The 27683-nt window shown below is 35.8% G+C and overlaps 1 long non-coding RNA gene across 2 annotated transcripts in view; it reads right to left on the bottom strand.

Moving 5' to 3' along the window:
* The window catches only part of LOC122200869, a 491651-nt gene that overhangs the window by 291146 nt on the left and 172822 nt on the right, over positions 1–27683 (bottom strand). The window lies entirely within an intron of this gene.

Raw genomic sequence — 27683 nt, forward strand, 5'->3', positions numbered from 1 at the left:
GATTAATTCCTAGGGCTTATTCTTAGGAATAAAATCACTGGTATAGGAAAAAGATGGAAACAGAATTTAAGATCAGGAGACATTAATGGATTAAAGAACAAGATGGTTATTTGTCACATTACTGGTGATGTTTGATTATTTGTTTTAAGTATGGTTCCCAAATTTCCCTTGTAAAGATATTTCCTTCCCTTTGTAGATAAGAATTAAATTGTATGTTAATGGGGGAATACTTAGAGATTGTATGAATATCCTGTGGCCCAATAATCTTTTGCTCCATGATTTTAGTATCCAATGGCAATTCTTTCCTGAATTATGACTATTACGGGTGTGAAATTTTGACTTTCTATTTCTTTTAATTTGTCCATAAGGTATCAGATGTCATTCTTCTGTTAATGGCAGCTTTTCTACCTTCACCCTCACTTAAAAAAATTAGGATCCATGTTGACTCATGGATTCTGTATTATATATTTTCATTATTCATTTTGATGCATAAATTGTCCTAAATTTGGCCAGTTGAAACACCTTCAGGTTACTTTCTATCTTGTTTTGAAATATGCCCATCGATTTTGAGCATTTCCTTACCTTGTGGATCAAGATGTCCAGGCTCAACCTGCACTTCCCCAAATTAGCCATGGATTGAAACACTTAAGACCAGGGTTCCTTCTAGTAAGAAGCAATACTTAGACACCAAGATCCTGGTGCTCAATGTGCTAATAGCTACTGGGTATCATTGATTTTAAGATATACACCTGCACCAATAAAAATAAATGGATAATAGCTATTTTAATATTTATTTATTTTTGAGGTAGAGGAAAGAGAGCACGAGTGAGGAGGGGCAAAAAGAGAGGTGGACAAAGGATCCTAAGTGGGTTCTGCACTGACAGCAGGCCCTATGTGGGCCTCAAACCATGAACTGTGAGATCATGACCTGAGTCTATGTGAGACACTTAATTGACTGAGGATGATTTCATGCTAATTTAGGGATCTCTTCTCCACTTTACTCTATTTTCTATTTATATTTCTCTTTCCCCAAATGATAATATATTTACCAACCTTACAATATATAAAAAATATTTTGAAACAGCTACTCAGTACCAACAACAGGCCCACTAAGTAAAGTGCATTTCTTTTTTATCCTTAGATTATAATCCTACGAAAGTACACAACAGAATGTTAAGTACAAAATTCATTTAGACTAAGTCTTTGGCTGTATATTTGAATAAAAGGCTTCGGTTTTTACTTGTTTCAATTTTAATGTTTTCTTTTCCCCACTATTGTTTATTTTTTGAATGAGTAAAAATTATCATTCAGCAAAAAGCAAAATTTTATAAAAAGATATACTGAGAGAAGTCCCATCTTCTCTAATTCCTGTACCTCAAAACAACCTATCTTGTGTAGATAACAAACTTCACTCATTTCTGGTTTATTCTTTTTAAGTTTCTGTTTGTAAACATATGCAAATACAAATATTCTTATTTTTAACAGAATAATACATGCCCATATAAAGATAGCATACAGTATAGGTATTCATATATATGCATTATATATAAATGTGGGATTATATATGTATTTGTATGTGTAAAGTATGATATCTTCTATATATAATCTTTTGAACTTTGCTTTGTCACTTAAGAAGATATACTAGAAATTGCTATTTGATACTTAATGGAGATTTATCCATACTTTTATGGCAAAGAAGGGACCAACTGCATAGGACTCCACTGAATGTGCATTTAAGTTGTTTCAGTATTTTGCTATTATACAAAATCCTGTGATGAATAAACTCATGTATATGTTTCTCACCATTTCAGGTTATTCATTTATGTTTTTAATGTTTATCTATTTTTGAGAGAGAGGGAGAGACAGAATGTGAGCAGGAGAGGGACACAGAGAAAGGAAGACACAGAACCCAAAGCAGGCTCCAGGCTCTGAGAGGCCAGCACAGAGCCCCACCCGAGGCTCGAACTCACAAACCTTGAGATCATGACCTGAGCTGAAGTCGGATGCTTAACCGACTGAGCCACCCAGGTGTCCCTCAACATTTCAAGTTATAATTCAGGGTAAGTTTTTAGAAGAAGGACTGCTGGGCCAAATAATAACTGCATACAGAATGTGGTAAGATTTTATCAAACTCTTCCCCATGTGGATGTTATCATTTTACATTCTCACTAGAAAGATATGAGATGCCTTATTTTCTCAGAGCTACATTAGCAGATTGTTGAGTTTTCAAATTTTTGCCAGTTGCAAACATGAAAAATATACACTTCAGGTCTTTATTTACTCATATTTTTCTTATTATGAACAAAGTTGAGTATGTTTTCATCTAAGAGTCTTTTGTATGTCTTTTACTATGTCAAATGACTATTTATGCCTTTGCCTATTTTATAGATGCTTGGTCTTCCTTATTTAAAAAAAAAGCAGTGATTTTAAAGAGATTTTAGCCCTTTATCTGTGACATAATTTGCAAATATTTTCCTCATGTTCATCATTGGTCCTTTAACTTTTATTTGTTTATATCTGTCACACAAAATTTCTTTGTATTATGCAACTTTATGAATGTAAAATATTTTGAGTCAGAGTTAAAAAGCCTTTCTCTACAGGCAAATTACAAATAAATCCAAATATGTTTGCTTCCAGCATTTGTGTGATGGATTTAAAAAAGTAATGCATCACATCGATGCATTTGGTGTTAATTATTTTTTTTAATGTTTATTTATTTTTGAGAGACAGAGAGCATGAGAAGGGGGAGGGTCAGAGAGACAGGGACAGAAGATCCGAAGCAGGCTCTGCACCAACAGCAGCAAGCCCAACGCAGGGCTCAAACTCATGAACCCTGAGATCATGACCTGAGCAAAACTCAGACTCTCAACTGACTGAACCACCCAGGAGCCCTGGTGTTAATTTTTATATATGAGAATAGGTGTAAATGCAAGCTTACCTTTATTTTTCTTAATTGTTTTTTTGTTTTTTGAAGGTTCACATGTTTATTCTTCGTTCTTCCAAATTTTAATTTAAATTCTAGTTAGTTAACATACATGCAACATTGCTTTCAGAAGTACAATTCACTGATTCATCAATTACATACAACACCCAGTGCCCATCACAAGTGCCCTACTTAATACCCATCACCATCTAGCCCATTTCTCATCCACCTCCATCACCCCTGTTTACTCTCTATCTTTAAGAATCTCTCATGGTCTTTTTAAAATTCCCTTTCAGTGTTTTGAGATGCCACTTTAAGTAAAAAACAAATTATATACCTTGGGTCTATTTCATCTCTCCTTTCCATTTATTTTTCTGATACACTATACATATTTATTTTGCTATATGAGCTTTAGCATAGATTCATTTGGCCCCAATGAAATACTTGATATTGTTATTGAAATCACTGGTTTATATATTAACTTAGGGAGAATTTATATCCTTTTGAGAAATCCTATCCAAGAATAATAGAAGTCTGCCCATTTATTCACATCTACATTTTTTTTTTTTTTGGTGATTTTCCATGCAGCAATAGCTAATTGATACAAATGACTATTGACTTTGTACATTAATTTCATATCTTATTGAATTATTCTTATATTGGATTATTATATTTTTGAGTTATTTTCAATAATTCTCCAGGATTTTCTAGGTATACCATATAATTTTAAAATAATTTTACTTCTTTTTAAGTTCTACACTTTTACATGTGTTATCTTAATTCCAATGGTTAATATCTCCTATAGTGTCAAATACTTGTGGAAATAGTAGGTATCTCTGCCTAAGTCCAGAGTTTACTGGGAATGCCTACAGAATTTTCCCAATAAGGAAATTAATGGCTTTAGGATTGAGGTATTCATATTTCATTGGGTTAAGAAAGTATCCATTCATTGTTTTATTATTGAGTGTGTTTTGGGGAAATAGGTGTTAAATTCTTTTGGAGAATTTTTCAATATTTATGAAAACATTCATGTGATTTTTCCCCTCAGATCTGTTATTGTGATGAATTATATTAACAGATGTTCTGATACTGAATATCTTGCAGTCCTGAAATAAACTTAGTGGGTCATTTTGTATAATTATCTTAATAGGGCATTGAATACTATTGCTACTATCTTATTTAAGATTTTTACATAAACATTTGTAACTGAAGTTAAATTGCAGGTTTTCCCCTATCTTTATAAGGCTTTAGTATCAATGTTACTGTTGCATCATAGATTTAGGAAGTTATATCATTCTATATTCTGTAAAAATGTACATAGCTTTGGTATGGTATGGTATTTTAAAGTTCTGTAGAATTCCCCTATAAAACCATCTGGGCTTGTCACTTGGTGTGGTGTAGTTCTTTGATAAGATTTCTCTTTCATGACAAGTAGTCTCTTAAGCAAAAATTCTCAAAGATATTGAAATGTGGTACAAATTTCATAAACTGGCTAAATCTTTCCTTCTAATAAGAAAAGTCTAATGATACCTATATACGCAGAAGCCAAAAACTAGTGTAAATGTATTAATGACAATGAAACATGCATTTGCCTAAGCTATACTCTTATGTTTAATTGCGAATATGAACTATCCAATAAAGTACACTTAAAGTAAAGGAATTCACAGAATAAAGTAGAATTCCAAAGGCCACGAGTAAAATCTTGGGGCCAGGTAGACTGCATGTTAGCAAAAACAAATTGGTACTCCAGCTTTTCATCCTTCTTAAGGAAGCATTAGCACTCAAATGTGATATTTCTAAACATCCATGAAAACCAAATAAGAATGCTTTGATACAGTAAAAATAAAATTGTGCCCTTACTTAATATGAAATTTTCCAAAGGTTTTGTTAGAGATGTAGTGCTCCTCTGCCAGTTTCCTCTGACCTAAAAAAAATCACTGCCTAATGGGTACTCTAAGTAAACTCTCTAAGTGAATCCTAAATGTAAGAAGGAGAAGGAAACGAGAGACAATTACTGTCTGCATAAAGGGAGAGGTGAGCAGAGAGGAAACTGGATAGGAAGCAATACAATTCTGACTTCCCCAAGTATCTTGCAGGGACAATCCTACACAATACTGAACAATATTGAAATATCCTATAAACTGAATTGATTCAAGTAATTTATTTTTTTCTTTTTTGGACAGTACGGGGAGGGATTGAATTCAGCTGCTTATGTTAGAGTGTTAATTTAAATATGTATAAAATGTGCAATATAATACGATAGAATACTCTCACTGAAGTAAGGATAATGTGCTGGCAAGTGGAATGATTTTACTGCCTTTTCATAGACTAATATACAAAAAAGACAATCTGAGTGTGTGTATTTTAAAATTGACATATATACAACATATAATATGCACACAGATTTTATTTATACTCTATATATACATGTGTGAGTGTACAAATATCTAGAAATGTGCATATGTGTTATATATAGATATATGGAGATAGAAAGATAGACAGGTATAACAGAGAAAGGAATGAAAAAAGGGTAAAAACTATTAATGCTTGCTTTCAGGGGGCTTACAATTTATTAAGGGTGACAGGCATGTTAATACCTCATAATGATATGAAGCATCATAAGATATAGGGTAAATAGAGTGATAAATGTTGGACAATGGCAACACTAGTGAAAGGGGTGATTAATGTCAATAAATGATGTAGAGTAACAAAGAAAACAAAGATACCTTTCTACTAAAATAAGTGTGTCTCAGCTTAATCTGGAATAATCAGGCTTCACTATACAAAAGTTTAGGCTAGACAGGTTAGTGATGGTGGTGATGATGTGTATGTTGTTGTTGGTGTTGTTGGGAAGGGGAGTTTCCACACTGACAAGTTAGAGGTATGCCAATGTATCAGTGACTCTTATCTTACTAACTTAATTGTCTCCTTAGAATTAAAGAAAACCTTCTATCGAACAGTTTAAGGTCATTTGCTAAAACTACAGTTATAGTTGAGTGAAACATTGTAGAACTTCCTTGTTTTTCTTCCAGCCAACATAACTAGCATCTACGGTGCTGAGTTCCTTCCCTCTAGCTGGACATGTAGAACCAGGTCATCATCAGATGGAAGTGCTGCTAACCATGCTGCAATGAGGAGGGTTGCTGAGAGGATATCCTCACCATTTTTTTTTCCTTAAGAAACTCCTCAACCATAGGGAACAAAATGGCAATTACTCATCAGAAGAGTGTCAAAATCATTCAGAAATCAAATCGGGCTAATGGAGTTCACAGGTTCTTTAATATGCACAACTACTACCTTCCTTTTAGCGTAATAAGGGGTTGTGCATCCTTACAATTAAAGATAATTGTAGAGTGTAAAAACCGTACTATGATTATAAAAACACGGAATGAAGCTTGGTGACTACAAGACAAAGATTTCATCATCTGAACATCTTTATCCCCAAACAGAAGTAGGTTATTCAATGTCTTGACTGATTGGACTTTCCTTAAAAAAAAAAAAAAATTAAGTTCAAGAAAGAAAAACTATAAGAAACTCTTAAATACAGAGAACAAACAGAGGGTTGCTGGTGAGGTGTTGGGCAGGGGGATGGGCTAATAGGGTGAGGGGCATTAAGGAGGACACTTGCTGGGATGAGTAGTGGGTGTTATATATACATAAGTGATGAATCACTAAATACTATTCCTGAAATTATTACACTGTATGTTAACTAACTTGGATTTAAATTTAAAAAATAATATAAAATTGTTTTTTAAGTTCATAAGTATTAGTTACTTCTCTAAATCATTTAAAAGTTGAATCTGTTTTAAAATCAGGATTCACTGCCCTTTCGTTTCATTGTTGGAATCTCTGTCCACAACATCTTGCTAAATCTCATCTTGTTAAATAATTCCTGTATCTTTCACTTAAAATTACTTGAGCAGACACAGGAAGCTGGGATTCAGTGTTAGGAAATAGGAGACATAGGTGCGTTGTTTTTTTTTTTTTTTTACCTGATCAGTCATAGAACTTCAATTTAGAGACACTGCATTAGGAAATGGTGATTTTTTTTTTTTTTTTTGCCTATTGAATAGGCACTCTAAGTTGATAAACATCATATTGGATGTTTTTCCCTGAGATTTAACATGAAGATTTGCAGAAATTACATACATGAGTAAAACAATGGGAAGGTGGATGGAGGAAATTTTGAGTAAGCTAGTTCAATTTCTCTTTGAATTGATAAATAAAGAGGGTAACCTCTATCATAAGTTTATATGAACTTTTCAAAAAGAAAAGGTACATGCTATTGCAATGCCATAAGCCAAGAACATGTTCTCTTCCTTGAATGAAACAGGATTATTTAACAAAACAACAAGTTGGCAAATAAGTAAGTCTTTAACTGTGTTGGTTACTCATCATCACTTACCCACAAGACCTAATCAGCTTTACTTATTGGAGAAGTATCTATCTAGCAGCGTCTGTCAAACTAAACACATTCAGTCAACAAAGCAACAGGACTCAACAAGTGGTAAATGAGTAACCAAAAATGAAAATCCCCAAAGAAAGTTCATCTGGAAAAAAATATTGATTGGTAAATAAACAAACTTCCAGGGAATCTTCTAAAAATTGTCAATTCCCTAATGAGTAAGGCCATCTTGGTGTCCTATCCAACTTGTTGGTCAGTGGTAACACTTCAAAGCATTTAAAATTAGTTTGTGGAAATGCATATAAATTAGACACTGATTTGGGCTTAATTTATTCATTTTCTAAATAATATGCAAATTTGTGTAAACCTGGATTTTAAAATAAGATTTACAGGCTGTAAACTCTGCAATTTGACAGTTTACATGTTAATGTGGTAATTCAATTCAACAAACATTTATTGAACTCCTAGCAAAGTACTGTGCTGGGTATTACAAGAACATTATGCATGCCTTTTAGGGAACATACAACTAAGAGGTGAGACAGGCAGAATGAAGTGTAACTTTGCTCCTGACATTATAACTATATTAGCAGTTAATGCAGAATGAGATAGCATGTGGAACAACTAAGATTTTGTAGATGTCTTATTTATATTATAACCTTTTAATGTGGATATCCCTGTCACATCTGCATTGAAGCTTGGGGGTTAGGGGTTGAAAATAATTTATTATGCTTTCTTGCTTGCCTAAATAAGTAAATTTTGTCTACTCTGGGTCACCTATACATTATCCACTTTTGAATCAACCCTTCTTAGCATCTTAACATTATTATGTTTTATTTATTTACTTATTTATTTATTTGAGAGCGAGAACAAGAGAGGCAGAGCATGAGAAGGGAAGGGAGAGAGAGAGAGAGAGAGAGAGAAAGACACAGAATCCAAAGCAGACTCCAGGCTCCGTGCTTTCAGCACAGAGCCCAACACAGGACTTGAACTCAAGAGCAGTGATATCATGACCTGAGCTGAAGTTGGAGGCTTAACCAACTGAGCCATCCAGGCACCCCTGAATCAATCCTTCTTTATGTAAGATTCTATTTGGTTTATATGTTAGGTTGCAGTTTTAACCAAGTTGATGAATTATAGCTGTCTTTCATGGAATTTACCTTAGTATAGACTTCAACAGATAATATTTAATGCTGACAATTCACTTTCACATAACAATCAAAGAAAATATATTGAAAAGGATGGGAAAATAGTGAAAAAGAGAAGGCTATTTAAAAACAAAACAAAACAAAAAACAAGCAATGGAAAACACAGCAACCAAGCAGTTAACATAATGAAAATTTTCTAATTGCTTAATCCATACATTTAGGGTAGAGTGTCCACAGGAACTTCAAATGTTTGTTGCACAATGTTTGTTTTCCTATTATTGAAGTGTATAGACTAGGCTGATGTATCTTATTTTAATAAGTTACTGTACTTTCTTGGTCAATTATGCAAGTACAGCAGAGAGAGAAGTCTAGGAATTGACACCTTTTGGCCTTCTGTCTTTGTGAGGCATTCTTTTCAGTCCTTTTACATGTGATAGTTGTTTTTTTTTTTTTAATTTTCAGAACCATTTTGCATGGCAGATATAATTATCATACCATTTGCTCAAAGGAGACAACTGAAACTCATAAAGGTTAATGGTTTGCCTGAATTCACAGAAGTATTGAAGGTCAATACTTGAATGACAAGCCAAGTTTTTAGGATCTCAGAAAATATTCTCTTTCCACTCTACCTGGCTGCTTTGATTATGATCAGAAAATATAATAGACAACTATGAATCTTTTATTTTAAGTAACCATGGGGAATTTCCTTCATTTTTTCAAATTTCTTTCCTTTTATAATTGTACTTTAAAATTCAGGAATCAGATTATCTGTGAGTCACTCACACTAAGGATCAAAATAAGACCTTTTAAAAAATGTTTATGCAATCTGATAGGAATATTGATGCAATTCTGCTGAGGATAAGATTCCCACATGTAGGTTTAGGAAACATCTCTCATTGATTAATAAGAATTGTGTCCCTTATATATGATCTAGAATGCCATGTTTGCTACTGGAGATAATAAAATTACATGGTTTGATTCAGCACATATATGTTGAACATCTAGTTTCCTCAATGGATTAAACAAGAGAAAGGGGAGAGTCTTAGGAATCAGGAAGAGCTTCAAAAGGAGAATAAATAAAAGCCTAGAGCTATTATTTGAGAAGTGTATAATCTGGCTATGGATACACAACTAACAACATGTGAGGCAATTCAAGGAAAAGGTAATCTTATTACCATTTGAGGGTGAGGTCCAAAAAGCAAAGCAATCCTTTGAGGGAAGGGTGAGTCTAAGCTTTCATAAGGCATGTTAATTAAAATTCAGAAAAAAAAAAATATATATGTATATATGCCCTCTAGTAACACAATGAATATTTGAGACATTCACTCACTCAACCTTAATTTGAAGGTGGAAAATTGGTTGATATTCATATTCATGGATATTAGTGTAGTTGTTAAGAGTGACATGAAATCTGTACATCAAAGTCAATGTTCGATGAATTTAGATAACTGCAGTACACAAAATTCAATTAAATCTTTTAGAGGAAAAGTATAATATTTTCTAATATATTTTTGTACTATATCATATGGTTTGTTTCATAGTGGAATTGAATACCAACTGAATCACAGAGCTACTGACCCAATATGGTACATCTTTTGAGATGTTTTCCAAGAGAGGTAATGAGTTTCTTCCAATAATGTTTGCCTAGTTTGCTCATACAAATAAGAATATTTGTAATACTTGTACTGAGCTTCATTTGGGGTATAAAAGCGGACAAAGCAAGTGACAGAAAGGCAAAGCCATGGTCATGAAGCAAAATAACACAACTATGTCAAAGAAGGAATAAAGCTTTTGGACTCATTAAGCTGATGTTCTTTTGCTCTCTGCTAAATACCCATATTACCATTCTAGTAGCACATATTCATTAGTTTAATCTGTATTTAAATAAAGGTGATTTTTCCTTGCAGAAATCATCATGAGCACCAACTTTTATTTTTTGAGATATCACAGCTTCTATTAAATATTAAACCTGAAAAAGAAACAGAATTAATGAACTATCTTGGGTATATTCAAAGGTGCAAACTGTGTGGGTGGGCAAATCTGAGAATGTTGGTACAGCACAAGTGGCAATACATACTCCATCTCCCATTCTAGAACATAAATTGTGATTTATGACATTGAAATCCACTTCTTTAAATTTTTCATGTTTTTAACCTTTACCCATCCACCCTGCTGATGTTATCATCAAATATGTATTTACATAACTTTTACTGTGAACACAAAAAAATACTTTTTCATTGCAGTAGAAACAAAAGAAAGCAACTACACTTATAATTGATGAGTGTAATGGTTCAGACAAAAAAATCAATCTTAATATATATGTCTTTATAAACTCAATGGGAGATGAAATTTTCAGTTGTTAAATTCTAAAATTTTTACGGTGACAGCTCTAAACCTGTCCTCAGTTGTTTTTTTTTTAATGTCCACAGCGTGGCTAGAAAAAAAACACAGAAATATGTATTTGTAACTAACATAGAGTATTCCTAAGGGCTTTCCCAGGTAGCTCTAAGGAGAAGGTTAAGGAAACATTTTACGTTGCCTCTCAGCCTGTGCATGTTCCTCATTAAAAAAAAAGCGACCGGACCTCCAGTTACTGCATATACCTAGAGCTGTGAACAGACGCAAGGTATTATTCTCATAAGATAAATGATATAAGTGGCCTCTAATGTATGATTTACTGTAATAAAATAATCTTGGGGTACTTAAATTATTAATTCTGTGTCACATGAGAGTGTTATAACATTTTTCATTATTCATGAAACAATAAAATTATTCAGGCTTTAGCATTATTCAGATCCAAATCTCAACCAAGCTCTGCCATTTAGTAACTGAATAATGCTTTTTTTTTTTAAGTTTATTTACTTATTTTTAGAGAGAGAAGAAAGTGTGAGTCAGGGAGAGGCAGAGAGAGAGGGAGAGAGAAAGAATTCCAAGCAGGCTCCTCATTGTTGATGCAGGGCTTGTTGTGGGGCTTGAACCCATGAACAATGAGATCATGACCTGAGCTGAAGTCACAAGCTTAACTGACTGAGCCACCTAGATACCCTGAATAGTTAAGTAATTCTAATGTTTTGAGGCTCACCGTTCTCCTGTTAGAAAAAGGAATAACAAAAACTACCCATTTAATTTTCAGGATAATTAAGCAAGATAATTCAGAACCACCATATTCCACAATTCAGTCATGATTTATATAATATAGAAGCAGTGCCCCCTTGGAATTGTGAAAATATAGTAGGCTTGAGTAACAGGTGCAAAGCCCTCACCACACAGTTATATATGATGTACATATTCAATATTACATTATTTAATACCAGTGCAATAATAAAAACTGTGAGCTTGACATATTTTGTATATCCAATCTCTGTTTATTGAGCATAGCAACAAAGTCTTTGGATAATGTCTGCTTTGGATTCTGCATGCCTAGGGCAATACCTGGCCATAGAAATAACTCAGTATCAATATGTTGAATACTTGAATATCACATTAATCTTGTATGATTGGTAGATAAGGATACCTTGAAAAGTTTTATCCTACAGTAAGAATTCCCAATGAGCTCATGCATAAGGACAGGTGATATCTGAGACACACAACTCTAGTTCCATAAAGCAAAATAAGCTGTTTTGAATTTTCATTGTGAGAATGTACATGTTAATAGTATACACAAAGCATTACTGAAACTTAAAGTAATTCTATTGTGTGTGTGTATGCGTGTGCACGTGCGTGTTCTGTTTTAAAAAGAGGGTAGGATGTTTGGCAAAACATACAAATGGGCCCTGACTTAAAATGGTCTGACTTAGGATTTTTTTTTTACTTTACCATGGCGTGAAAACGATATACATTCATTAAAAACCATACTTTGAATTTTGAATTTGGATCTTTTCCTGGAATGGTGATACCTAATATGATCCTCTCTCATGATGCTGATCAGTGGCAGCAGCCACAGCTCCCAGTCAGGGGACAATCATGAGCATAAACAACCGACACACTTACAACCATTCTGTACTCATACAACCATCTGTTTTTCACCTTCAGTATAGGATTCAATAAGTTACATGAGGTATGCAACACTTTCCTCCTAGGCTTTGTATTAGATGATTTTGCCCAACTATAGGTTAATGTAAATGCTCTAAGCACATTTAAGGTCGGCTAGGCTAATCTATGATGTTCAGTGGGTTGGCTTTACTAAACTCATTTTTGATTTATGATATTTTAAACTTAATAAAATACAGATTTATTGGGACATAACCCCATTGTAAGGCAAAGAAGAACTGCATATAATGCTAGCATTAAGGCATAGATATAATTAAAGAAATCTCAGCAAACGTTCAAAAAAAAAAAGAAAGAAAATCTAATTTGTGAAATGAACGATTTTGGCCTGTATTCTACTTTGTGGGGAAATTTACACCAGTGATATTGTGCAGACCCATCTATACCAGCTTTGCTGATCTTATTTGCCGAGCGTTCACTAAACACACTGTGCTCCCTTTTAAGCAGCCTCATCCGAAGATGGCATTCCTCCCTACAGATCCATTTCTGCATGAATCTTGACTTCTTAACTCACATTTTCTGCTTCTATTAACCTTTTAATATGAAGAAGAGACTGGCTTAAACAGATTTGCCATTAGCACTGTCAGAAACTCTTTGGGCGTGACAGGGAAACTGAGTTTCAGAGAAATGAAGTGGCTTCCCCAAATGTTAAATGGTGGCAGAGGTAGGTGAGACTACAGAACAGGTCTCTTTTTCATCCAGATTTGCCACATTGTGGCATCTCAGTGGTGAGTTAAACCCAACAGAAGGAATTGCTTGTCTTCAGCAGGAATATTCCTCCTCATTACCTAAATTACTTTTATTACAAAGAAAAGTGGGAAATTGATTGTGTTTCACCATATCTATGTGTCTACCACAATAGATGTCCAAAATAAAAATGGTAACTATCTCCAGCTGCTTTGGGGTTTATTTCTGAATCACAGGACTCTCACTTCTTCATTAAAGTTTAGGATTCTTGAAGTTAGCTGTTAATTCACAAGCCCACAGAGAGGGAATAGCTGGGCCCCATGTGCTCGCTTTCTCCAAGTTGCACTAGTCTGTTTCAGTCACAGAAATGCAGAGTCAGAAAGAGCCAGACAACCAAATGGCATGGGTTCCAGCTCTAAGCTTCTGAGATCTTACAGATTCTGATTTCAGTCTCTAGCCTTTAAACTTGGGCAGTTAAGCTTTGTTAAGCTTCAGTTTCTTTCTCTAGGACATTAAGACCAAAACAGGTCTTAACTCATAGGGTTACTGAAAGGATTAATAACTCACAAGTTTATGTAAAGCACCTGGCCCTTTCTTACCCTGCAAATTCAGTTTAAATGTCAGCCGCTCTGAAAGTTCTTCCCTGATTACCTTATTTAAATTGTTCTCCTTGCTAGTCTTTTTACCTATCATCCTGCTTATCTTCTTTATAACATAATCGGTGATTATTGACTTTGTTCTTTTGTTCATTAGTTTATTGTCTGTCTCTCACACAAATCTGTAAGTTCTGGGAGATCCGGGTCTGTCTGTACACTCAAAACCAAGCATAATCTTGGGATAATGCTTCACATGAAATAAATGTTAATGATGAATGGTGTGGTATAATCAATTAATAAATGTTTATCATAATAATTATTAGTTTTATATAAGAATCTACATGTTAAATGTTAGTGTTATCCTTTATAATTATAGCCATTTATTCATTTTAAACAACTTAGGACTTAATATTTACATTTTCACGAAACGTGAAAAGCTAGAAAAAAATATCATCTGACTAAGAATTGGAAAATTGATTAGGAAACCAGGGTTACGTTACTAAAAATTGCATATAATCCATCTCTTTAGTGCTTGAAATCTATCCATAATATCCCTGCTAAGGGCTCATCTGCCACTGCTTAATTGACCTCTAATGACAGGAAGGTTACAATCTCATGATGTAGTTCCATCCATTTTTAGACTGCTCAGATTATTAGAAAGTCTTTCCTTATGCTGAACAGAAATCAGTGTCCTGGCAGCAAGCATTCACTGGAACCACTTCAACACCCAAGAAATCATGGTACATTTCTAATTATCATTCCTATACTACTCCCTTATCAAAATAAAGACACGTTTCAAATACTCCTTAATTTTTCTCTTCTCCAGGTTAATTAACTCCACCTCACTCAGTTTAATCAAACATCCATATTTATAGTCATATTTGTAGGACATATTCAGCAGATATGATCATACATTCAGAATCATAATATAGTAAAGATAGTGGGGCACCTGGGTGGCTCAGTCGGTTAGGCGTCTGACTTCAGCTCGGGTCGTGATCTCACGGTTCGTGAGTTCAAGCCCCGCATCGGGCTCTATGCTGACAGCTCGGAGCCTGAAGCCTGCTTCGGATTCTGTGACTCCTTCTCTCTCTGCCCCTCCACCCGCTCGCACTCTGTCTCTGTCTCTCCCAAAAATAAATAAAACGTTAAAAAAAAAACTTAAAAAAAAAAACTTAAAAAAAAAAAGATGGTAAATGAAACCATTTTGTTTTTATAATTATTTCCAAGCACTTTAACATTCCTAATAAGATAGCATCTTGGTTGTATATTCCTTTAGGCATTGGTTTATGGGGCCTCAGCTAGAAAATAGTCTTGGGCTAAGCATAATGCATTTTCTATACTTTTGTAGTAAAGAATGCATGTGATTATTTTCCCCATGCTGATAGAATAAACCATATTTTGTTTTTTCCAACTCTGAGTGGCTAGTCTCATGTTTTCTTCTAACAGGAAACTCTGACGCATCAATTCACTCCTTTATCTCAGAGAAGCCCACACATGAATATCACACTTAGACCTTTGTGGTGGACAGACTAATGTGTCCCCTCCCCTAAATGTCTATGTCCTAATTTCCAGAATCGTGTTTATGTCACATTATATGGCAAAAGGTGTTCTGAAGATATGATTAAGTTAAGGATTTTGAGACGAGATTATCCTGGATTATCTATGGAGGCCCAAACTAATAAAATGAGGCCTTGGAAGCAGAAGAGAAAGACAGAATGGGTTGGAGAGATATGGGAGATGAGAAGACTAACTCTTCTACTGCTAGCTTTAAAGATGGGGGAAGTCATGAGCTAAGGAATGTGAATGGCCTCCAGATGCTGAGAATGAACTTCATCTGACAGACAGCAAGGAAACAGGGATCTCAGCCCTACAACTTTAAGGAACTGAATTTTAATTAGCAAGGAAACAGACCCTCCTCTAGAGCCTCCAGGACAGATGAAATGCATTTCCTAACACCCTAGTTTTTGGCTGAGTGAGACCCGTGTCAGACTTCAATCATACAGAATTATAAGATACCCACTTGGTTATTTTAAGCCACTAAATTTGTGCTAATTTGCTACCTCAGCAATGAAATGACTAATGCAGACTGGATCCCTGTAAATTAGTACCAATGCTCTGAAGGGAATAGAGTTCAATAAGTTATAGATTCTTTATAAGCCAGAATTGCATTCTTAGACTCCACTGTTTTGTGCTACTCCATGCAAACCTATGTACTCTCACTCTTTCATGCTTCCTAAGGACAAATGGCACAACATCTCCTTAGGGACAACAAGTTCAAACTTTAGGAATACTCTCGGTCATCAGATACTTTGCAGACTGGTTTTGTATATTATATTGCAAAGTAATTGCATTCTTAGTTCAGAAGAAAAAAAGGTAGATATACGTGTTTCAAAACTTAAGAACAATAATAACCTCTTTTGTTTTTTTCTCCATGTCTTTTGATTCCTTTCTTCTTTTTTTCTTTTTTTTCTCCCCACACCCAACACCACATCATACAAGTTGTCAGATTTGGAGAGATAATGAATATCATTTTAATGAAAACCTATTAAGCTGTGTATTTGTTTCCCAGAAAATGTATTTGTCTCCCAGAAAATGACTGACTTTTCTCATCTACCTTAACAGTGAATAAGCTATTTCTGTAACCACAGCTACTAGTTTTGTAGAGTTGTGTGATCAGTGTTTAGAACTCATTTGAATATGTTTGCAAGAGAGGAAGAATAAAGTAGCCAACAGATAATAAAGGTCCTGAATGTGGTCTTTATTGCTAGTGCCTTAGGACAATTCCTGGCAGTTCATTAATTACTAAGAAAATTCAATTTCATAAATTCAATTTCTCAAGTTCATTAATTTTCAGGAGAAAAATGATGTTGCCTCTTTGGAGATTAGAGTCTGGTATTCTCAAAAATAAAGGATTCTTGAGTACAAGAATACAGCAACCATTGATATTATTTACTCAATATTTCTAGTTTTCCTTCCAGACATATGCCAGGATTGCAGTTTTCTGTCTCTTTGAGTTAAGTGCGGCCACATACATGGCTTTATTCAATAACACATCAGGAGAAAGGGCACATGTCACTTTTGGGTGGAGGATTTGAGAGTCGGTGTGCAATTTCCACGTTCCTGTTTATATTCTTCAGCAACCATGAAAGTAGAAAAATGAAACTTCCCTCAGCCTTCAGCCACGAGCAAGAATGACATAGAACAGTGCAGACTACCATGGATATACGGTGTAAGTGAAAAAAATAATCCTTTGTTATCCTAGCCAGTTGTCTTTACCAAACCATTCTATTCAGATTTATAAATAACTTGAAACCTAAAAGTAGGATGCTGCCACATCCAGACCTAAAATGTGTGAACTTTGTTTAAGAGAGGTAAATAATGAGTAAAGTGTTATAGCAAGAAAATGGTAACCTGTCTTATGTAATGGCAAAGCGTTTGGTGAAGATGTCATCTTCTAATTTGGGAACCGTTCCACAGAAATAATAAACTTACATCTCTAGGGCAAAATTAGAATGTAGAATGTTAATTTTTTGTGTTGTCTGTGTTTGGCAAAGCACTAGGAAAGAAAGAGATGAGCTCAGAAAATAATTAACCAGCATGTAATTAGTAATTAAATAGAATAAAGACAGTCCATGAATTCAGGGACTTGCAGAATGAACTATAAAACAATACTTTCAGAGGCAAAGTCCAGTAAAACTCAAACTGTAGTAATCAAAAGTGTGACCATCATACCCATTGTTAAAAGCCCTGAAGCAATTAAGGCGTCTCAGAGTAAGGATTCAGGTGTTATGTAATTCACTTCAATTAGACACATTTGCCAGAGAATAAGAGGCAGAGGGAGTGGTTCTCCCAATGAAACCTAAGAGAATCTCCCTAGGTGCCTATAAGTCAACCTAGAAAGACAAAGAATTGGAACCAGAAACTAAAGAAATACAGCAAAAACTAGGAAATATGACCTAAAAAAAATACCACTAGAGTAGCTAACAGCACATGGAATCTACCAGAGTCAGATAAGGAGTCAACTAAGTTTTGGGGAAAAACGTTCTAAATGTTTAAAATTTTAACAAGATCCTTGGGCAGAAGGTAAGTTAAAAAAGCTGCTCATCTTTCCTAAGAGAATGTATTCTCCACCCCCCCCAAAAAAGAAAAAAAGAGTCTCCCAAAAGGATAAACTAAAACAATAAGGACTGGGAATCCATAAACAGAGGACCCAACCCCTCCAAACCCTCCAATAGAGCAGAATTACACCTTACCAGAAAACATACCTAATCCTCAGGAAGTGTTTATTCTCATCCATATTTGATTATTATCTATCAGCTTTAAGAGGAACACACAATTTTCCTTTTGGCTCACAGATATCCAGGCTAAGAAGTTCCATGCCAGACCCAATTAAGAAACTAGAGGGTCTTGGGGCGCCTGGGTGGCGCAGTCGGTTAAGCGTCCGACTTCAGCCAGGTCACGATCTCGCGGTCCGTGAGTTCGAGCCCCGCGTCAGGCTCTGGGCTGATGGCTCGGAGCCTGGAGCCTGTTTCCGATTCTGTGTCTCCCTCTCTCTCTGCCCCTCCCCCGTTCATGCTGTGTCTCTCTCTGTCCCAAAAATAAATAAAAAAAATGTTGAAAAAAAAAAAAAAAACAACAAAAAACTAGAGGGTCTCTTTCAGGGTCTGAGACTCTGAGCTGGACATGGCAACTGTATGCCTCCTCTGAGAGTGTCTTATAGGGGGAATAGATGTCCTGTGCATGGAAATAAGTCTGTATCAGGGTTCTTCAGAGAAATAAAATCAACAGGGTATGTAGTATGTATGTGTGTATGTATGTATTTGTGGTCCTATTGGACTATAAACATTTTATCCTTCTCTGTGTTAACCTTGGTATTTTATCTGTCTGAAGATTTCACTGCCTGACAGATGTTGGACTAATGCCTGTGGATATTATCTTTTACCTATTCAGAAATGATTTCTTTTAAATGAAGAATTTGTTCTTCTTGTGCATGGGTGTGTGTGAGTGTGTGTGTGTAGAGACAGAGAGGCGGGGGGTGGGGGGGAGAGAGAAGGGGAGAGAAGGTTGGAGATTCAAGAGTTGCAGTTCCAGTACAAACACAGAATGCAGTCAGAATTCCTTCCTGCTAAGGGGAAGTCAAGTATTTGTTCTGTTCAGACTTTGACTGGTTAGATGAGTGCCAACCACATTACGGAGGGTAAAAGGCTTTATTCAATGTACAAGGATTTAAATGTCAATCTCAACTGAAAATAACCTTCACAAAAACATCCAGAATGATATTTGATCATATATCTAGGTATTGTGGTCCAGTCCAGTTGGCACATAAAATTCACCATCACAGAGACATCTGGGTATTTGGTGACAAGAAGGAGGTGCTGTCCACAACTTTTCAGCTTTTTTTCTCCTGTGCACCATCTTTTCACCTCTTTCTCTGATGTGCTTTTCCTGATCTCCTCTTTCACTTATATGTATCCTTATAATTTCCTTGGGCCCACCCAATTGCACTCTCCCACCCTCAAGGCTCCATGAAGTTTCATGACACTCCAGAAATTAAATTACTTCCTTTGACCAGATGTGAGCAGATGCCATTTCTGGATGGAACTTTAACAAACCAAGACAAAATTCTCCAAACTCTTTGTTCCTTAGCCTTGGTAACCTTAAATGGTCCAGGGAGTATCAACTACCTCACTGTGGATTCTGGAGAGAAAATGAGGAGCAGAGTCCTGTGTTAACCCGTATTTGTGCCCAGTATGCACAAAAGGAATCCTCCCTGTTTTAAGCCACTTATATCATTGGGTGATTTGTTTCATAGCATAATTTAGCCTATCTTGCAAAAAAAAAAATGTATAACAGGAGGAAAGTTAGGAAGAGATATTATATGAAATATTTAGAGCACAGAGTTTCCATCTGGACAAAGTGATATTGAATCCTTCCCAGCTGTGTGACCATGTTAGAAATTATTCAGTCTCTCTGATAATTGGTTTTTATTATCTATACACTGGAGACACTTACGTATCTACTGAATTTCTACGATATGCCAGGCATTATTCTATTCATTGGAAGAATGAAGATGAATAAAATGGATGCTGAAAATTTACAAGTCTACTGACAACAAAATATAACACCACTAAATTCTTAGTCCACTACCTAAAACACTGTAGATAGTCAATACATGTTTCTGATTTCCTTTGGGCACTTGCTTTAATGGAGAAGGATCCTAACCTTTACCTTTAACAGTACTCATACCACCTGCTAACAGGTGGTTAAAAAAAGAAAGTCATAGTCTAACTTTTTTTCCCTCTAATCAACATAAATGCCAAAAACAGACTAGAGTCTTGCTAAACTGAATGTTTGCTTCGGCATTCAGTACAACTGCCAAATTCATCACAAGTCTCCAGGGGGAGAGATTACTTTCCAGCAGGCAGTGATGCTTACTGGGGAAAACACCTCCTTTGCTTCTTCCCTATGACCTCTATATTATATATTATGTCCTTTCCTCTTAGTTTGTCCTCTGTAAAGGTGACCCAGATGAGAACAGAAATGGGCAACTAATAAAGGGACAAACAAAAATAGATAAGAAATGTATGAAAAATATTAATGCTTATTAATGATAAAGAGAAAGAAAAATAATAGAACAGCAATGTCATCTGCTACAGAATAAATGCGGGTGCTTCCCTCCCCAAAATTCATATGTTGAAACCTAATCTCCATTGTAATAGTATTTGGAACTGGTTTTGTGTGTGTGTGGGGGGTGCCTAATTAGGTCATGAGGGTGAAGCCCTCATGAGTGGGATTAGTGTCCTTAAAAGAGTAAGCGCCCAATGAGCTTCCTGGCACCGGAAGCCATGTAAGGACACAGAGAGAAGACAAATATCTAAGGACCAGGAAGGGGGTCTCCACCAGACACTGAATCTGCTGGATCCTTGATCTTGGACTTCCCAGCCTCCAGAACTGAAAAATACATGTTTGTTGATAAAGCCATCCAATCTCTGGCCTTTAGGCTAAATGGACTAAGACAGCATTCCTCAGATTATTTAATATTTAAAAAATACTGAATCATTCTCCTAAATTCCTGATAAAAACTTTCGAGATTTTAACAAGAATGTAAAATACTCACATTATGTGTGTTTGTTACTCCAATATTTTATTTGGAGGAACTGATTCTACTAACATAGTAAACGATAGCACCCAAAGTTATGATCATGTTTATTCCAGCCCTGTTTGTAACAATATAAAGCTGGATACAAATGCCTGAGTGAACACGAATCAGTGATAACGGAGGTTTTGTTTAGCAAGGGAGTATCCTGAGTATTAAGGAACTTAAAAGTCTTCTATATATACTCATTTTTTTAAAAATCACTGTGCATTGCTAGTGTAGGAAATAAAATCAGTAAATAAAATGAGCAAGTTTGGATAAAATTAAAACTTAATTTATATCCACAATACAGCAGGCATTGCCAACTAAAGAATATCATCGAAATCAGGCCCTTATCAGAGGTTTGAAAATGTGTATTTCTTGATAGCTGATCAAATTTGCATCACCAATAAAAAACACAGACTTTTTTTAGGTTGCCAGCAAAGGGATCTTGAGTACACAGAGAAATGCTAGGTTCTTTCAAGAGTATCAAGAATACAAAGTATATATGTCAATTCTGTACATGGTGAATTAGAAATGAATGGATCCCAGCCCTTTTCTCCTTGGAAATTCTCATTTGGTGGGTGATTTTCCTAACATCTTATTAATGTCTCTTAGTACAGTAAAAAATAGATCAATAGCGGGGCATCTGGGTTGTTCAGTAGGTTAAGTGTCTGACTTTGGCTCAGGTCATGATCTCACGGTTCCTGAGTTCGAGTCCCACATTGGGCTCTGAGCTGACAGCTCAGAGCCTGGTGCCTGCTTTAGATTCTGTGTCTCCCCCTCTCTCTGCCCCTCCCCCACTCCCTCTCTCTCTCTGCCTCTCTCTCTCTTTCTCTCTCTCTCTCAAAAATAAACATTAAAAAATTTTTAAAAGTGGATCAAAAGAAAAGGGCATATTAATTAAAATGTAACTTCTATTATAACTAACTGATGCTTTTGCCTGCAAGTGGGCAGTACTCAGAGGCATCCTTTGGAAACATTATAGTGCTCTCTGGTGTTCCACACACAACTTGATTTCTCCCGAGTTTCTGGGAGGAGAGGTATGTGTGTTAGACCGGTAGGTACTCAGTTTTAGTTGTTGTTAAGAAAAAGATGTTCTCTCCAAGAGAGGGAAATCTTTTCATTTCTTTTTAATACTTCTCCCTAAGGAATCAAGGTAAACACTTTTTTTTACTTTATAAGTAGACCTAAAACATACACGACTTCAAACATTTAAAAGTTTGAGAGAAAAATGCAGTAAGAAAATTTTGTAAACCCTGTAACTCAAGCAGCGAAATTAACCATTTTCCCTTTTTACTTCACTATCTAAATTTTATGGGGTTTCTGTAGCAATTTTTATGGTTTAAAATAAGAACGACTTACTTTCTAAAATAGATGGCACGTAAGTGATGAGGTATACTCTATCAGCATTCACTGCCACGTCTGACCACACACACACACATACACACACTCACACACACACTCACACTCACTCACCAATGTCTTGTAATCTCAGAAATTAAAATATTAATATATCACAAACCTCTTGCTATCTAATGTAGCAAAAAAAAATAAAAACATGTTGAAAAGTAAACTATTTTACACTATTATAAGATGTATTGCAGTTTTACAACTGGAAATTTTTGAAAACAAGATGTATATCTTAAAACGTGGGAACTTGCTAATTCACAATACGGAAGTAGGTGCATATCAGAGGATTCCATTAACATGGAAGCAGTCTTTCCTTTTATAAATGCACTAAGTATCTGTCTCATTAAATAAAAGCTCTTATTGAACACTTAATCTGTGACAAGTTTCTTCAAGATATCTAAAATTATTATAAAATTATATAGTAATTCAGATAATGCAAGTATTGTTAGTACACTAAGATTAAAACTATATAAAAAATTTATGTAAGTGTACAAGTTATAATATTCCTAGTTTAGAGTTATGAACTTTTTTTCTCTCAATTTCTCAAACTCTCCATAACAGATCTATAATCTCTTTTATAATTTCAAAGCAGAACTAAATTTCAAACACTCAAATGCTGTGGAAATATTTTGGTGGGTGATTATATACAGTACTAAGTTTCGTATGAAGAACTGCCTCTCTCCTATAAGACGAATATTAAAAAATGTTCAGAGGGTAATTTGTGTATTTGAATAAAAGGGCCTATTTCTCATCTGAGTTCTTCTCAGCTGCAAAAGATCCAATTCTGTTGCTTTGAGACATCTCCTCTTTAAAAACACAAAAAGTAAGGGGCGCCTGGGCAGCTCAGTAGGTTAAGCATCCAAGGTGGGCTCAGGTCATGATCTCCCGGTCCACGAGTTCCAACCCCGCAACGGGCTCTGTGCTGACAGCTCACAGCCTGCAGCCTGCTTCAGATTCTGTGCCTCCCTCTCTCTCTGCCCCTCCCCTGATCAGGCTCTCTCTCTGTCTCTCAAAAAATAAACATTAAGAATTTTTTAAATACAAAAAAATAAAAAGCAAATTATTAAAAAAAAAAGAAAATCTCTGACTTGTTGATTGCCAACAACTCGAAGATAGCTAAGACTTTTGTTTTTCTTTTTAAATAGGGGCACCCACACCAAACTGATGGCTTTATCAAGGTCTAAAAGAGCTCAACTACTGGCTGTATCAGTCAATTACCTTCCAACACCTTCTAAAAGGAAAAATTAAATGGGTGAAAGTTTGACTTGTAACCCTGATAAATTCGGTCGAAATTCAATGCTTATCCATCTGTGGGGGGCAGGGGGAAAGTACACAGAAAATGGTACCATCGTCTAATAATCAGTTCACAATGTGTTTCAGGAGTCAATCCAAATGTATAGAATGAAATGACGAACATTGCTAATACAGTATTTTCCCAAGACTTCTTTTTGTACATGTAGTTCATGCCTATTAGCTAAATATTTATGCTTACTTTGTTGCTCCCTACTATTATAATTTTGCATAGTCAATATGACAGTAATTAATCTCAAAAGACAGCCATTATACCAGAGCCCTGGTAGGAAATATCTGGCACGTTCAGATTAAGATGATTTGTGGAGAATATATTTTAAAGTTTTTTGTTTTAATGTTAATTTATTTTTGAGAGAGAGAGAGAGAGAGAGAGAGAGAGTAGGGGAAGGGCAGAGAGAGGAGACACAGAATCCGAAGCAGGCTCCAGGCTCTGAGCTGTCAGCACAGAGCCCGATGCAGGGCTTGAACCATGAACTACGAGATCATGACATGAGCCGAAGTAGGGCGTTCAACTGACTGAGCCACCCAGGTGCCCCTGTGGAGAATATATTTTAAAAGGGGCTATTTACAAAGAGGTAATCAGGGTGTAGAGGAACTGGGGTGCAGGGCTCTGAGGCAGTAAGAAAAATTGACCTATTAATACCACTAGGTCAGAAGGGAGTAGGTTGGGAGAGACGTTCATGTAGACAGTGTCCACATGTTTCACCCATAGAAGATCTATGGTTGAAAGATCCAGCTACCTTAGATAAACATGCAGAAAGGGAGTGAATACCCTGATCTCACTTTTCCTTTTTTTTTTCTTTTTAAAGAGAGAGAGAGAAAGAGACAGACCATGGAAGTGAGCAGGAGGAGGGAAGAGGCAGAGGAAGAGGGAGAAAGAGAAACTTAAGCAGGCTCCACATTTGATTTCACCATCATGAGATTATGACCTAAGCCCAAATCAAGAGTTGGACGCTTAACTGACTGAGCCACCAGGTACTCCTTACTTTTCCTTTTTATTATCTCTTGTTGGTGCTCTCCTTTGGCCAAAGGAGCTACAATCTATTGATCTAGCTTTTATAGGTCAGCCTCCAGAGCAGAGGGCAGCATTAAATGAGCAAAGAATACTCAAGTGAACAACTAAATGGACGCCGGGGAATAAATGGAGGTCATTCTTGGTTAGTTTCTGTGATGTATCCTATACATACAGGGTTGCAGGGATTAGCCCAGCACATATGCCAAAGAGTTACAGAAGAGGCATAGATGGACCTTACAGCCATTCATGTCCCTGAATTAGGAACTGAGACACCTCCCAAATTAAGTGATTATCAATAAGTCTTTATGGACTTCCCTTAATTGTGAAAGATTCTAGATTTTTAAACTGTTATTGCCTTGGGAATTATGTAGATTTTGCAGACACTCCTATGAAAAACAGTGATCATATGAGTGAGCACCACACAAGCAATAGAAATCAAATTTTAATTGCACATACACCACATTCAAGACTTTTTGCTGGGGGAAAGACAAATTAAATCCACCATACTTTTCTTAAATAACTTTTTCTCTTCATATAAAGTTACAACTAATGAGAAAACAGAAAAGTTAATTAAACAATAAATTATTTAGCCCACAAGCTACCAAACAATCACGTTGGTTTTGCCTGATGCCTTTCCACAGACTGTAAGGTCTCCTAAGGCCTGAGCAAGGTGTATGGCGGAGAAAGGCTTAATCCATCCATTTCACTGCATACAGCTTATAGGTAAAACTGGGAATAGGATTCCAAAAGGGAATCTTGGAAGATTAGACCTGGGACAAATATACTCAACTCAGGCTGCTGAGCCACTTAAGTTAGAGGAAGAAGAGAAGTAAACAGGGAAAAACATGAGAACCTATTTTGGAAAGGCAAACATGAAAACACAGAGAAGGTGAGCGTGGAGTAATTCCTAGGCCTTCGTTCAGATGCCTCACAGTTTCTTAAGGATTTTCTATGTTCTCCTGTGGGCATTTACGGGGTGAATTCAAAAGACCCAGAAAAAGATTTTATTTTCTTAGAAATAATGTGATCAATGGCTATTCTTTTATCAAGTGGTCACAACCATACTTTTTATGTGTATATGTGTGTGCAGATGTGTGCATACCATACATATGGATAATTTCAATTATTTAAATACAGGGATCATCAATACAAAGCACATATATGATTCATTCTGCATGTTTTTTAAACATTTTTATTTTAATGATTTGAAATGGTTTTTAAAAGGCTATCCGATTTCACGCTTTTATTATTTCAGGGTCAAAGTATTTTATTAAATGTAATACTAAATGTGAACAGAACAATGTTAAAGGATTGTTTAGGGGTTAAAGTGTTAATTCAACTCATTAATAATTAATGACTGGCAAGCCTTTTGTTAGGAGACCCAGGGGCCAAACAAATAACCAAATTATTTGTCCTGACCTCCTGAGGCTCTGATGAAGTGATGAGGCATAGACAGTTAACAGTCATTAAGATAGATTTTGATATGGTATATAAGAGAAGTATTTGCATGTGACCAGGGATTGAATGACAAAGAAGGGGACTATTATGGTGAGAGTAATTTAAGCAGTGCTTAGGAGCACAATTTTTCTTCTAAGTTTTTTGTTTTGTTTTTTGAGAAAGAGAGAGAGAGAGAGAGAGAGAGAGAGAGAGAAGACTGAAACCGAAGCAGGCTCCACACAGCGCAGAGCCCAATGCGGGGTTGCAACTCATGAACCATGAGATCATGACCTGAGCCAAGATCAAGAGTTGGAGGCTTAACTGACTGAGCCACCCAGGGCCACCCCCTACCCCGAAAGCAAAATTTTAACACTCAGGTCCAGTGTAGGAAGTGAAACGGTAGCTAAAATTAATTCACTTAATTCTTGAGTTCTGACCATTTTAGATACTGTGCGAGATACTAGAAATATGCTGCACAACACAGTAAAAGCAGCCCCTTCTCTTGTGGAATTTACCACAGATGGGCAAAGAACAGCCATTGTTTACAGAAGTTTGAATGGATAAAAGGAGCTAGATTAGAGGGAAAAACTGAGAACAGTGAGATGGAAGAGGTTTGTTTGATTTGGTTTTAGATGGTTGAATCTTTTCATGATAAGGGAAACATAAGCATGGTTGGTTTTTGTCTGTGTGGAAGGAACCAGGAAAATGGAGAGATGCAAATCTGGGAGGAATAGCTGATTTAATAAAGTTGATAACACATGTAAAGCATTAGGATTAAAATCTAATGTAGGAGGTTACATTGGGAAACAAATACGGTAAGGATAGAAACAGATATTTTCAGGTACAGTGAAGAAAAATTTAGTGATGTTCACATTGGATAGCCTTATCTTTACGAGAAAGCAAGAGGCTTTTTTATCTGAAACTGAGCAAGTCTAGGAAAGATATGAGTTTCAGAAGAACAGATATTTTGAACAATTATGGAAGTGTGGGAACACGTGAAGTGGTCAAATCCTACTCAGGACCAGGCAGGGTCAGGCAGCATGGAAATGTTCAGTATCTATGATGTTTCAGCAAACAGGCACGATCCTTGCCTGCATGGGGCATTAGATCTAATACATAAAATACATAAAATATTCAAATAAAATACATAAAATACATAAAATGAATACATAAAATATTCAAATAACTACACAAATAAATATCACCCTGGCAACTGTCAAAGTATGTGTAACATGGGATAAGATTGGGAGAGAACAGAAAGATAAGAGAGAACCCCCAGTACAATTGGCTGACTTCAGGTTCAGGGAGAGGAACCAAACAAAAAACAAACTAATCATGGTGTCGGGGGACCACACTGACAGAAAGATAAAAGAAGGGCAAATAGGGGGTTGAGTAGGAGTCTGAGAGCAGAGTAGGTGGAAATACATTACAGCTGCGGTCAAAAAGCAGGCTTTCAAAGATTTACTGGCAGCAGAGCAGATATGAGAGACAAAGTGATTCCAGACAAAAATTCAATGCATGTGCTTTGAGGAGAAATCAAGTCCTGTCACAGGTGCACACACAAACCCC

Source organism: Panthera leo, chromosome D1 (genome assembly GCF_018350215.1).
Source record: "Panthera leo isolate Ple1 chromosome D1, P.leo_Ple1_pat1.1, whole genome shotgun sequence".
NCBI lineage: Eukaryota > Metazoa > Chordata > Mammalia > Carnivora > Felidae > Panthera > Panthera leo.